At 35.8% G+C, this 13515-nt stretch overlaps 1 protein-coding gene across 3 annotated transcripts in view; it reads right to left on the reverse strand.

Moving 5' to 3' along the window:
- zzz3 (zinc finger, ZZ-type containing 3) overlaps nucleotides 1-13515 on the reverse strand; it is a 71896-nt gene that overhangs the window by 31198 nt on the left and 27183 nt on the right. The window lies entirely within an intron of this gene.

Consider the following 13515-nt stretch of genomic DNA (forward strand, 5'->3'; position numbering starts at 1 on the left):
GTGTGAATGCTTGAATCTGAATGTATGGACTGAAATGAATTAATTGCTGAATTTTGAGTTAAAAATATTGAATGAGATTTAAAAAAAACAACAAAAAAAAACGAATTTAACCTGAAAACAAAGGTGCTGAACTGCTAAAAGCTGAAGGTTACACAGAAGAAGAAGTTGGAAAAAAGCTGAAAATGTTTTAATTGTAAATTAGAAAAACCTAAGAAATGAGAAAAGAACATTTAGAGTCAGAAAACATCTGAAAGAATATTAAAAGGTCATATTCTTTGAATCACTGAATGACTAAAATGTGATCCCTCCACTTGGATCCACACAGTTTAAAAAGTTTACATCTCTGAGCTTTGAAAGACAAGATGTTGGAAAGAGAACAACGATGGCGACGTTTTGAGGGTAAAATGATGGCTTTAACACTGTGGACACAGCAGCAGTTGAAAGAGAAGTGTTTCAGATGAATCTTGGCAGAGTGAGAGAGAGAGCTCGTTAAGCAGGCAGGTGTGAGCCTGGTTGCTATAGTGACCGCACCCAATGGCTCCATACACACGGACACAGACATGCACCTCACTTTTGCTGCTTAAAATGAACAGAAAAGTCAGGCCGAAACAAATCGTTCCCATATGAAAAGTACAAGTCGTATTGACGAAATTCTTTCACCGTGAGCGACAGCAATGTCTAGTCTACTGAATTCTCAGTTTTCATGCCTGTGGAGTTTATTATATGGACGTGGTGACAGTGGAAAGACACCATGCTCTTCTGATTTTCAAAAGAACCTTCTGAGCCATTTTAACATTAGAGTCTATGGAAGAGTTGGAGGGAGGAGGCTGTGCATTGGTGACATTTATGAAAGAACCATAACACCTAGGACAATAGTAAACACATTGGATGAAAGAGGACAGCGATGGCTACGTTTTGAGGGTAAAATCATACCTGTAGAGCAAACGATGTGGACACAGCAGCAGTTTTAAAAAATATTTTAAGATTAATTTTTTTGCTCCTCTCACTCTAGCAGTTGAGCTCTCTCACTCTAGCCCCAACATTCCGTCCCATACACACCCATTATAAACTCTGAAACGGGTGAAAAAACATCATGAAACTTAAACTGGAACTGAAGAAAAAGTATAATAGATATTGAAAAGATAAATACAAGTTGAATAGTTGAATGTCTTGTCTTCGTTTTAAAGTTTGAATGGTGGCTCTATGTCAATGTATGTGGAAGTAGTAAGAGTTTAAAAATGAGTAAGTTGAATGAGGATTTGAAGGGTCTCCCCATTGAAATACATTATAAATTTTTGTTGAATAAAGTTGAATAAAATTAAAAATATAAATGTTAAAAATATGAAAAATAGAAGCAGTGTTGTCCAAAAGAATAGGAATCTAACGGTGTTTGAATGGTTTTTCTAAGTTGAACGGTTTTGAAGGAGTAGGATTACAAAAAACGTACGGAATAGATAAAATATAATAATAACTAGAAAGTGCATTTTCTGAAGAAACTGCAGTGTGAATGCTTGAATCTGAATGTATGCACTGAAATGAATTAATTGCTGAATTTTGAGTTAAAAATTTTGAATGAGATGAAAAATACAGAATTTAACCTGAAAACAAAAGTGCTGAACTGCTAAAAGCTGAAGGTTACACAGAAGAAGAAGTTGGAAAAAAGCTGAAAATGTTTTAATTGTAAATTAGAAAAACCTAAGAAATGAGAAAAGAACATTTAGAGTCAGAAAACATCTGAATGAATATTAAAAGGTCATATTCTTTGAATCACTGAATGAAGAAAATGTGATCCCTCCACTTGGACCCACACAGTTTAAAAAGTTTACATCTCTGAGCTTTGAAAGACAAGATGTTGGAAAAAGAACAACGATGGCGACGTTTTGAGGGTAAAATGATGGCTTTAACACTGTGGACACAGCAGCAGTTGAAAGAGAAGTGTTTAAGATTAATTTTGGCAGAGTGGCAGAGAGAGCTCGTTAAGCAGGCAGGTGTGAGCCTGGTTGCTATAGTGACCGCACCCAATGGCTCCATACACACGGACACAGACATGCACCTCACTTTTGCTGCTTAAAATGAACAGAAAAGTCAGGCCGAAACAAATCGTTCCCATATGAAAAGTACAAGTCGTATTGACGAAATTCTTTCACCGTGAGCGACAGCAGCTTCTAGTCTACTGAATTCTCAGTTTTCATGCCTGTGGAGTTTATTATATGGACGTGGTGACAGTGGAAAGACACCATGCTCTTCTGATTTTCAAACGAACCTTCTGAGCCATTTTAACATTAGAGTCTATGGAAGAGTTGGAGGGAGGAGGCTGTGCATTGGTGACATTTATGAAAGAACCATAACACCTAGGACAATAGTAAACACATTGGATGAAAGAGGACAGCCATGGCTACGTTTTGAGGGTAAAATCATACCTGTAGAGCAAACGCTGCGGACACAGCAGCAGTTTTAAAAAAGATTTTAAGATTAATTTTTTTGCTCCTCTCACTCTAGCAGTTGAGCTGCCTCACTCTAGCCCCAACATTCCGTCCCATACACACCCATTATAAACTCTGAAATGGGTGAAAAAACATCATGAAACTTAAACTGGAACTGAAGAAAAAGTATAATAGATATTGAAAAGATAAATACAAGTTGAATAGTTGAATGTCTTGTCTTCGTTTTAAAGTTTGAATGGTGGCTCTATGTCAATGTATGTGGAAGTAGTAAGAGTTTAAAAATGAGTAAGTTGAATGAGAATTTGAAGGGTCTCCCCATTGAAATACATGGGAAATTTTTGTTGAATAAAGTTGAATAAAATTAAAAATATAAATGTTAAAAATGAGAAAAATAGAAGCAGTCATGTCCAAAATAATAGGAATCTAACGATGTTTGAATGGTTTTTCTAAGTTGAACGGTTTTGAAGGAGTAGGCTTTCAAAAAACGTACGGAATAAGAAAATATAACTAGAAAGTGCATTTTCTGAAGAAACTGCAGTGTGAATGCTTGAATCTGAATGTATGGACTGAAATGAATTAATTGCTGAATTTTGAGTTAAAAATATTGAATGAGATTTTAAAAAAACAACAACAAAAAAAACGAATTTAACCTGAAAACAAAGGTGCTGAACTGCTAAAAGCTGAAGGTTACACAGAAGAAGAAGTTGGAAAAAAGCTGAAAATGTTTTAATTGTAAATTAGAAAACCCTAAGAATTTAGAAGAGAACATTTAGAGTCAGAAAACATCTGAATGAATATTAAAAGTTCATATTCTTTGAATCACTGAATGACTAAAATGTGATCCCTCTGCTTGGATCCACACAGTTTAAAAAATTTAAAAGTCTGAGCTTTGAAAGACACGGTGTTGGAAAGAGAACAATAATGGCGACAATTTGAGGGTAAAATGATGGCTGTAACACTGTGGACACAGCAGCAGTTGAAAGAGAAGTGCTTAAGATGAATCTTGGCACAGTGGCAGGCAGAGCTCGTTAAGCAGGCAGGTGTGAGCCTGGTTGCTATAGTGACTGCACCCAATGGCTCCATACACACGTACACAGACATGCGCCTCACTTTTGCTGCTTAAAATGAACAGAAAAGTCAGGCCGAAACAAATCGCTCCCAAATGAAAAGTAAAAGTCGTATTGACAAAATTCTTTCACCGTGAGCGACAGCAATGTCTAGTCTACCTAATTCTCAGTTTTCATGCCTGTGGAGCTTATTATATGGACGTGGTGACAGTGGAAAGACACCATGCTCTTCTGATTTTCAAACGAACCTTCTGAGCCATTTTAACATTAGAGTCTATGGAAGAGTTGGAGGGAGGAGGCTGTGCATTGGTGACATTTATGAAAGAACCATAACACCTAGGACAATAGTAAACACATTGGATGAAAGAGGACAGCCATGGCTACGTTTTGAGGGTAAAATCATACCTGTAGAGCAAACGCTGTGGACACAGCAGCAGTTTTAAAAAAGATTTTAAGATTAATTTTTTTGCTCCTCTCACTCTAGCAGTTGAGCTGTCTCACTCTAGCCCCAACATTCCGTCCCATACACACCCATTATAAACTCTGAAACGGGTGAAAAAACATCATGAAACTTAAACTGGAACTGAAGAAAAAGTATAATAGATATTGAAAAGATAAATACAAGTTGAATAGTTGAATGTCTTGTCTTCGTTTTAAAGTTTGAATGGTGGCTCTATGTCAATGTATGTGGAAGTAGTAAGAGTTTAAAAATGAGTAAGTTGAATGAGGATTTGAAGGGTCTCCCCATTGAAATACATTATAAATTTTTGTTGAATAAAGTTGAATAAAATTAAAAATATAAATGTTAAAAATATGAAAAATAGAAGCAGTGTTGTCCAAAAGAATAGGAATCTAACGGTGTTTGAATGGTTTTTCTAAGTTGAACGGTTTTGAAGGAGTAGGCTTTCAAAAAACGTACGGAAAAATAATAAAATATAATAATAAAGATTAGAAGAACAATACTGTGAATGCTTTTCAAGCATTCACACTAATAACTAGAAAGTGCATTTTCTGAAGAAACTGCAGTGTGAATGCTTGAATCTGAATGTATGCACTGAAATGAATTAATTGCTGAATTTTGAGTTAAAAATATTAAATGAAATTTTTAAAAAACAAACAAAAAAAACCAAATTTAACCTGAAAACAAAGGTGCTGAACTGCTAAAAGCTGAAGGTTACACAGAAGAAGAAGTTGGAAAAAAGCTGAAAATGTTTTAATTGTAAATGAGAAAACCCTAAGAAATGAGAAAAGAACATTTAGAGTCAGAAAACATCTGAATGAATATTAAAAGGTCATATTCTTTGAATCACTGAATGACTAAAATGTGATCCCTCTGCTTGGATCCACACAGTTTAAAAAATGTAAAAGTCTGAGCTTTGAAAAACAGTGTTGGAAAGAGAACAACGATGGCGACGTTTTGAGGGTAAAATGATGGCTTTAACACTGTGGACACAGCAGCAGTTGAAAGAGAAGTGTTTAAGATGAATCTTGGCAGAGAGAGAGAGAGAGCTCGTTAAGCAGGCAGGTGTGAGCCTGGTTGCTATAGTGACTGCACCCAAGGGCTCCATACACACGTACACAGACATGCGCCTCACTTTTGCTGCTTAAAATGAACAGAAAAGTCAGGCCGAAACAAATCGCTCCCAAATGAAAAGTAAAAGTCGTATTGACGAAATTCTTTCACCGTGAGCGACAGCAGCTTCTAGTCTACTGAATTCTCAGTTTTCATGCCTGTGGAGTTTATTATATGGACGTGGTGACAGTGGAAAGACACCATGCTCTTCTGATTTTCAAACGAACCTTCTGAGCCATTTTAACATTAGAGTCTATGGAAGAGTTGGAGGGAGGAGGCTGTGCATTGGTGACATTTATGAAAGAACCATAACACCTAGGACAATAGTAAACACATTGGATGAAAGAGGACAGCCATGGCTACGTTTTGAGGGTAAAATCATACCTGTAGAGCAAACGCTGCGGACACAGCAGCAGTTTTAAAAAAGATTTTAAGATTAATTTTTTTGCTCCTCTCACTCTAGCAGTTGAGCTGCCTCACTCTAGCCCCAACATTCCGTCCCATACACACCCATTATAAACTCTGAAATGGGTGAAAAAACATCATGAAACTTAAACTGGAACTGAAGAAAAAGTATAATAGATATTGAAAAGATAAATACAAGTTGAATAGTTGAATGTCTTGTCTTCGTTTTAAAGTTTGAATGGTGGCTCTATGTCAATGTATGTGGAAGTAGTAAGAGTTTAAAAATGAGTAAGTTGAATGAGAATTTGAAGGGTCTCCCCATTGAAATACATGGGAAATTTTTGTTGAATAAAGTTGAATAAAATTAAAAATATAAATGTTAAAAATGAGAAAAATAGAAGCAGTCATGTCCAAAATAATAGGAATCTAACGATGTTTGAATGGTTTTTCTAAGTTGAACGGTTTTGAAGGAGTAGGCTTTCAAAAAACGTACGGAATAAGAAAATATAATAATAATAAAGACTAGAAAAATTTGCATTTCCTGCGAAAATGCAGTGTGGATGCTTAAAGCTGAAGCTGTATGCAAAAAGTAGCTGAAAAAGCTGAAAAGTTGCAGAAATTGTAAAAACTTTGCAGAAGCAAAAGAAGTTTGCTAAAATGGAATAACTTAGCAGAACTGCAATATCTTAGAGGAAACATAATACTTGGCAGAAATACAATACCATAGCAGAATTTAGCAGAAATATTGTAACTTACCAGAAACATGATAACTTCTCAAAAATACAAGAATTTAGGAGAAATAGTATAAGATAACAGAAAGAATATATTTAGCAAAAAATACTTAAACATTACAGAAACACTATGATTTAGAAAAATAGTACAACAGAGCAGAAATATTGTGATTTACCAGAGACACTGTGATGAACTATGAATATTGTAATTTTAAATTAAGACTATGTTTTAGCACAAATATTATAATTTGGCAGAAATACTATAATTTAGCAGAAATACTATATTAAGCACAAATCCTATAAAAAGCAGAAATGGTATGATTAAGCATAAATACTACATTTAGTAGAAATACTTTGTTTTAGCACAAATCCTATAAAAAGCAGAAATACTGTACTATGATTTAGTAGAAAAACTATAATTAATCAGAAATACTAAATTTAGCAGAAATACTATATTAAGCACAAATCCTATGAAAAGCAGAAATAGTATCATTAAGCATAAATACTACATTTAGAAGAAATACTATATTAAGCACAAATCCTATAAAAGCAGAAATAGTATATTAAGCACAAATCTTATAAAATAGCAGAAATAGTTTGATTTAGCACAATAGTAATAAGTTAAACAGAAAAATTGGAAAAGCAAAATGGACAGCTGAAAAAATGCTGAACATGCTGAGGGTCCCTCAAATATACTTGTTAAATGACAAAAATCTGCAAAACAATTTATTACAGCCACACAATCACAAATATGTAGACATGAGGAAACACACATGCACAGAGAGACCCACACACAAGATCCAATTCAGTCAGCCAGTCTAAATATATTGAATTTAAATCTTAGAATGAGATCATCCCATTAAAAGCCTTTCTCTCTCTCTTTCTCTCTCTCTCTCTCTCTCTCTCTCTCTCTGTCACACACACACACACACACACACACACACACACACACACACACACACACACACAGGGAGAGAGAAGTAAGTTTCTAGGTCAGCCTGGGAGCTGGTGAATTTGAATCCACCAATCAGAGAGGCTGTGCACTTTTCCCCACCAAAACAGGTGCATCTGTTTACACACGCAGCAGCACAGAGAGACACAGGATTTTTGCAGTCTATTTCTCATAGTGACGACTCCCCTCAAACAAATGACCGTAATTTCCTAACCGTAGGGGCTAGAACGGTCATTCTTACACCGTTTTGTTCAGAAGAGATGGGGGAATCTTCAAGTGTTGACAATTTATCATTAAAATATGAATTTTTAGAGATATATGACATGGATGACTTGTTGATTTAGAAGCCACGAATTCCCCAATATGCAAATTTGAATGTCTGAGACCACATATGTGATTGGCTGGCTGGGAAGCCGTGCAGGCCCTGATTTGTGGATTTGAATTCCTCAGCCCTCAGATATGATTGGCTGGCTTAGAAGCCACGAAGGCCCCAATATGCAAATTTGAATGCCTCAGGACACTTATTTGATTGGCTGGGAAACTGTGAAGGCCCTGATTTGAAAATTTGAATGTCTCAGTCCTCACAGAGGATTGGCTGCCTGGGGACCTGGCAGAAATATATAGAAATACTATTATTAAGCATAAAGTATAAGCATAAAGCATTTAGTAGAAATACTATGTTTTAGCACAAATACTATAAAAAGAAGAAAAACTATAATTTAGCAGAAATACTATATTAAGCACAAATCCTATAAAAAGCAGAAATACTATAATTTAGCAGAAATACTATGTTAGGCACAAATCCTATAAAAAGCAGAAATACTATAATTTAGCAGAAATACTATATTAGGCATAAATCCTATGAAAAGCAGAAACAGTATGATTTAGCAGAAATACTGTATTTAGCACAAGTACCGAAAAGTACCAGAAATACTATGATTTAGCAGAATAGTAATAACTTATTGAAACACAAATGCACAGAGGGACACACAAACACAGGCTCTAATCCAGTCAACCAGTATAACTATGTTCAATTTAAATCCTACAATGACATGCTGTCAAATAAGGGCAGGGTCCTCTCTCTCCCACTAAACACACACACACACACACACACACACACACACACACACACACACACACACACACACAGGGAGAGAGGACTAAGTTTCTAGGTCAGCCTGGGAGCTGCTGAATTTGAATCCACCAATCAGAGAGGCTGTTTACGTTTTCCCGCCAAAACAGGTGCATCTTTTTACACACGCAGCACAGAGACATAGACCTGCTTCTTTCAGTTTATTTCACATAGTGAGGATTCCCCTCAAACAAATGACCATAATTTCCTAACCATAGGGGCTAGAGCGGTCATTCTTACACCGTTTTGTTCAGAAGAGATGGGGGAATCTTCAAGTGTTGACAATTTATCATTAAAATATGAATTTATACAATATGCAAATTTGAATGCCTCAGGACACATATATGATTGGCTGGGAAGCCGTGCAGGCCCTGATTTGAAAATTTGAATTTCTCAGTCCTCACAGAGGATTGGCTGCCTGGGGACCTGGCAGAAATATATAGAAATACTATGATTAAGCATAAATACTACATTTAGTAGAAATACTATGTTTTAGCACAAATACTATAAAAAGCAGAAATACTATAATTTAGCAGAAATACTATATTAAGCACAAATCCTATAAAAAGCAGAAATAGGATGATTAAGCATAAACACTACATTTAGTAGAAATACTATGTTTGAGCAAAAATCCCATAAAAAGCAGAAATAGTATGATTAAGCATAAATACTACATTTAGTAGAAATACTATGTTTTAGCACAAATAGTATAAAAAGCAGAAATATTGTAATTTAGCAGAAATACTATATTAGGCACAAATCTTATAAAATAGCAGAAATAGTATTATTTAGCACAATAGTAATAAGTTAAACAGAAAAATTGGAAAAGCAAAATGGACAGCTGAAAAAATGCTGAACATGCTGAGGGTCCCTCAAATATACTTGTTAAATGAAAAAAATTAGCAAAAAAATCTATAACAGCCACACAATCACAAATATGTACACATAAGGAAACACACATGCACAGAGAGACACACTACCAAGATCAAATTCAGTCACCCAGTCTAAATATATTAAATTAGAATCTTAGAATGAGATCATCCCATTAAAAGGCTTTCTCTCTCTCTCTCTCTCTCTCTCTCTCTCTCTCTGTCACACACAGACACACACACACACACAGACACACAGGGAGAGAGAAGTAAGTTTCTAGGTCAGCCTGGGAGCTGCTGAATTTGAATCCACCAATCAGAGTGCCTGTTTACGTTTTCCCGCCAAAAGAGGTGCACCTTTTTACACACGCAGGCACAGAGAGGCACAGGATTATTGCAGCCTACTTTTCATAGTGACGACTCCCCTCAAACAAATGACCATAATTTCCTAACTGTAGGGGCTAGAGCGGTCATTCTTACACCGTTTTGTTCAGAAGAGATGGGGGAATCTTCCAGTGTTAACAATTTATCATTAAAATATGAATTATTAAAGATATTTGACTTGTAATGCAGCATAACTGAGTAGAGCGAAGCAAAAACTGCCTTGACTTGCCCTCAAACAACGGTTTGTAACTTGAAATCTGTTTGGAGTATCGATATCATTCTTTCACCGTAAGAGACAGCAGGCTTTGGTGAACAATCATGGAAATTTTCAGGTCGCTGTGGAAATCCAACAAAAAGTTATGACGAGAGAAAAAAGTGGTTCATTTCCAGACTTTGAAATCTGAAGAAATCTGAGCGAAGGACGAATTTCCTACCCTCAAACAAGTCCAACTCATTTCAGAACGGTAATAGGTGAGAAAGAAATTCTTGAATTGTGAGCGTCAGGAGTGTCTGAAGATATACCGGGACAAGCCTCATGTCTTAACTTTGCTTCATTAAGGAGATATGACGATTCGAATATGCCTCTCATTACAGAAATGCAGCGGTGATTTTGAACAAGCTCTCCATTGACTTTATATGGACAGTTTTCTGACCTTGTGTTAGTCTGAGGAGATTTGCGAAAGTTCTATGAATACCACAACAATGATAGTGACATTTTCTGAAAGCCAGCAAAAATGCCTACGTTTTGATGTATAATTTGTGGAAGTTGAGTGAAAATTGAGCAAGTAGCAGGAAGTTGTTCGGACATGAAGAGAAGACTGCAAAAGCTTCAGTGACACACTGGAAGCCAAGAGCATAGCAACCATAACAACGCATGTATTTTGTGAAAAATCACAATTTTGCAACTCAAAACTTTAAGAGGCATAAAAGTAAAACAGTAAAAGATTTGAAAAAGCTGAATCATACCTGAATAGCCCAATAATTTGTGAACATTTTAAAGTTTGAATGGTTGTTCTAGGTGAAAGTATGAGGAAGTAGTTAAGTTTCAAAAACAAGCAAAATTTAGCAGAATTTTGGAAGATTTCCATTCATTTCAATGGGACAAATTAAAGGAAAAAAGTGGAATATTTTAAAAAGTATAATAGTTAAAAATAGCAAAAATCATAGCAGAAATTAGCAAAAATAGTTGAATAGTTTAAAATTTGAACGGTGAAAATCGGCTGAAAATTGTGGAAGTAGTTTAACGGCGAAAAGTGTACGGAAACACCCAGAATAATAATAATAATAATAATAATAAAGAATAAAGAGAAACAGGAACTCTATAGTGTGGATGCTTAAAGCATCCACACAATTAGAAGAACAATACTGTGAATGCTTTTCAAGCATTCACACTAATAATAACTAGAAAGTGCATTTTCTGAAGAAACTGCAGTGTGAATGCTTGAATCTGAATGTATGCACTGAAATGAATTAATTGCTGAATTTTAAGTTAAAAATGTTGAATGAGATGAAAAATACAGAAATTTCTACCCGGAAAAAAAAAGTGCTGAACTGCTAAAAGCTGAAAACCACACAGAAGAAGTTGGAAAATAGCTGAAAATGTTTTAATTGTAAATTAGAAAACCCTAAGAAATGAGAAAAGAACATTTAGAGTCAGAAAACATCTGAAAGAATATTAAAAGGTCATATTCTTTGAATCACTGAATGAAGAAAATGTGATCCCTCCACTTGGACCCACACAGTTTAAAAAGTTTACATCTCTGAGCTTTGAAAGACAAGATGTTGGAAAGAGAACAATAATGGCGACAATTTGAGGGTAAAATGATGGCTGTAGAGCAAACACTGTGGACACAGCAGCAGTTGAAAGAGAAGTGCTTAAGATGAATCTTGGTACAGTGGCAGGCAGAGCTCGTTAAGCAGGCAGGTGTGAGCCTGGTTGCTATAGTGACCGCACCCAATGGCTCCATACACACGGACACAGACATGCACCTCACTTTTGCTGCTTAAAATGAACAGAAAAGTCAGGCCGAAACAAATCGTTCCCAAATGAAAAGTACATGTCGTACTGACAAAATTCTTTCACCGTGAGCGACAGCCATGTCTAGTCTACCAAATTCTCAGTTTTCATGCCTGTGGAGTTTATTATATGGACGTGGTGACAGTGTAAAGACACCATGCTCTTCTGATTTTCAAACGAACCTTCTGAGAAAGTTTAACATTAGAGTCTATGGAAGAGTTGGAGGGAGGAGGCTGTGCATTGGTGACATTTACGAAAGAACCATAACACCTAGGACAATAGTAAACACATTGGATGAAAGAGGACAGCGATGGCTACGTTTTGAGGGTAAAATCATACCTGTAGAGCAAACGCTGCGGACACAGCAGCAGTTTTAAAAAAGATTTTAAGATTAATTTTTTTGCTCCTCTCACTCTAGCAGTTGAGCTGCCTCACTCTAGCCCCAACATTCCGTCCCATACACACCCATTATAAACTCTGAAACGGGTGAAAAAACATCATGAAACTTAAACTGGAACTGAAGAAAAAGTATAATAGATATTGAAAAGATAAATACAAGTTGAATAGTTGAATGTCTTGTCTTCGTTTTAAAGTTTGAATGGTGGCTCTATGTCAATGTATGTGGAAGTAGTAAGAGTTTAAAAATGAGTAAATTGAATGAGAATTTGAAGGGTCTCCCCATTGAAATACATGGGAAATTTTTGTTGAATAAAGTTGAATAAAATTAAAAATATAAATGTTAAAAATGAGAAAAATAGAAGCAGTCATGTCCAAAAGAATAGGAATCTAATGGTGTTTGAATGGTTTTTCTAAGTTGAACGGTTTTGAAGGAGTAGGAGTACAAAAAACGTACGGAATAGATAAAATAGAATAACTAGAAAGTGCATTTTCTGAAGAAACTGCAGTGTGAATGCTTGAATCTGAATGTATGCACTGAAATGAATTAATTGCTGAATTTTGAGTTAAAAATATTGAATGAGATTAAAAAAAAACAAAAAAAACCCGAATTTAACCTGAAAACAAAGGTGCTGAACTGCTAAAAGCTGAAGGTTACACAGAAGAAGGAGTTGGAAAAAAAACTGAAAATGTTTTAAATGTCAATTAGAAAACCCTAAGAAATGAGAAAAGAACATTTAGAGTCAGAAAACATCTGAATGAATATCAAAAGGTCATATTCTTTGAATCACTGAATGACTCAAATGTGATCCCTCCACTTTGATCCACACAGTTTAAAAAGTTTAAATGCCTGAGCTTTGAAAGACACGGTGTTGGAAAGAGAACAATAATGGCGACAATTTGAGGGTAAAATGATGGCTGTAACACTGTGGACACAGCAGCAGTTGAAAGAGAAGTGCTTAAGATGAATCTTGGCACAGTGGCAGGCAGAGCTCGTTAAGCAGGCAGGTGTGAGCCTGGTTGCTATAGTGACTGCACCCAATGGCTCCATACACACGTACACAGACATGCACCTCACTTTTGCTGCTTAAAATGAACAGAAAAGTCAGGCCCAAACAAATTCTTCCCAAATGAAAAGTACATGTCGTATTGACAAAATTCTTTCACCGTGAGCGACAGCCATGTCTAGTCTACCTAATTCTCAGTTTTCATGCCTGTGGAGTTTATTATATGGACGTGGTGACAGTGTAAAGACACCATGCTCTTCTGATTTTCAAACGAACCTTCTGAGCCATTTTAACATTAGAGTCTATGGAAGAGTTGGAGGGAGGAGGCTGTGCATTGGTGACATTTATGAAAGAACCATAACACCTAGTACAATAGTAAACACATTGGATGAAAGAGGACAGCCATGGCTACGTTTTGAGGGTAAAATCATACCTGTAGAGCAAACGCTGTGGACACAGCAGCAGTTTTAAAAAAGATTTTAAGATTAATTTTTTTGCTCCTCTCACTCTAGCAGTTGAGCTGTCTCACTCTAGCCCC

The sequence above is a fragment of the Aulonocara sp. 'chitande type north' Nkhata Bay genome, linkage group LG18 (genome assembly GCF_057382095.1).
Source record: "Aulonocara sp. 'chitande type north' Nkhata Bay isolate Kocher_YH1m ecotype deep benthic linkage group LG18, A_spYH_male_GT1.1, whole genome shotgun sequence".
NCBI classification, from domain to species: domain Eukaryota; kingdom Metazoa; phylum Chordata; class Actinopteri; order Cichliformes; family Cichlidae; genus Aulonocara; species Aulonocara sp. 'chitande type north' Nkhata Bay.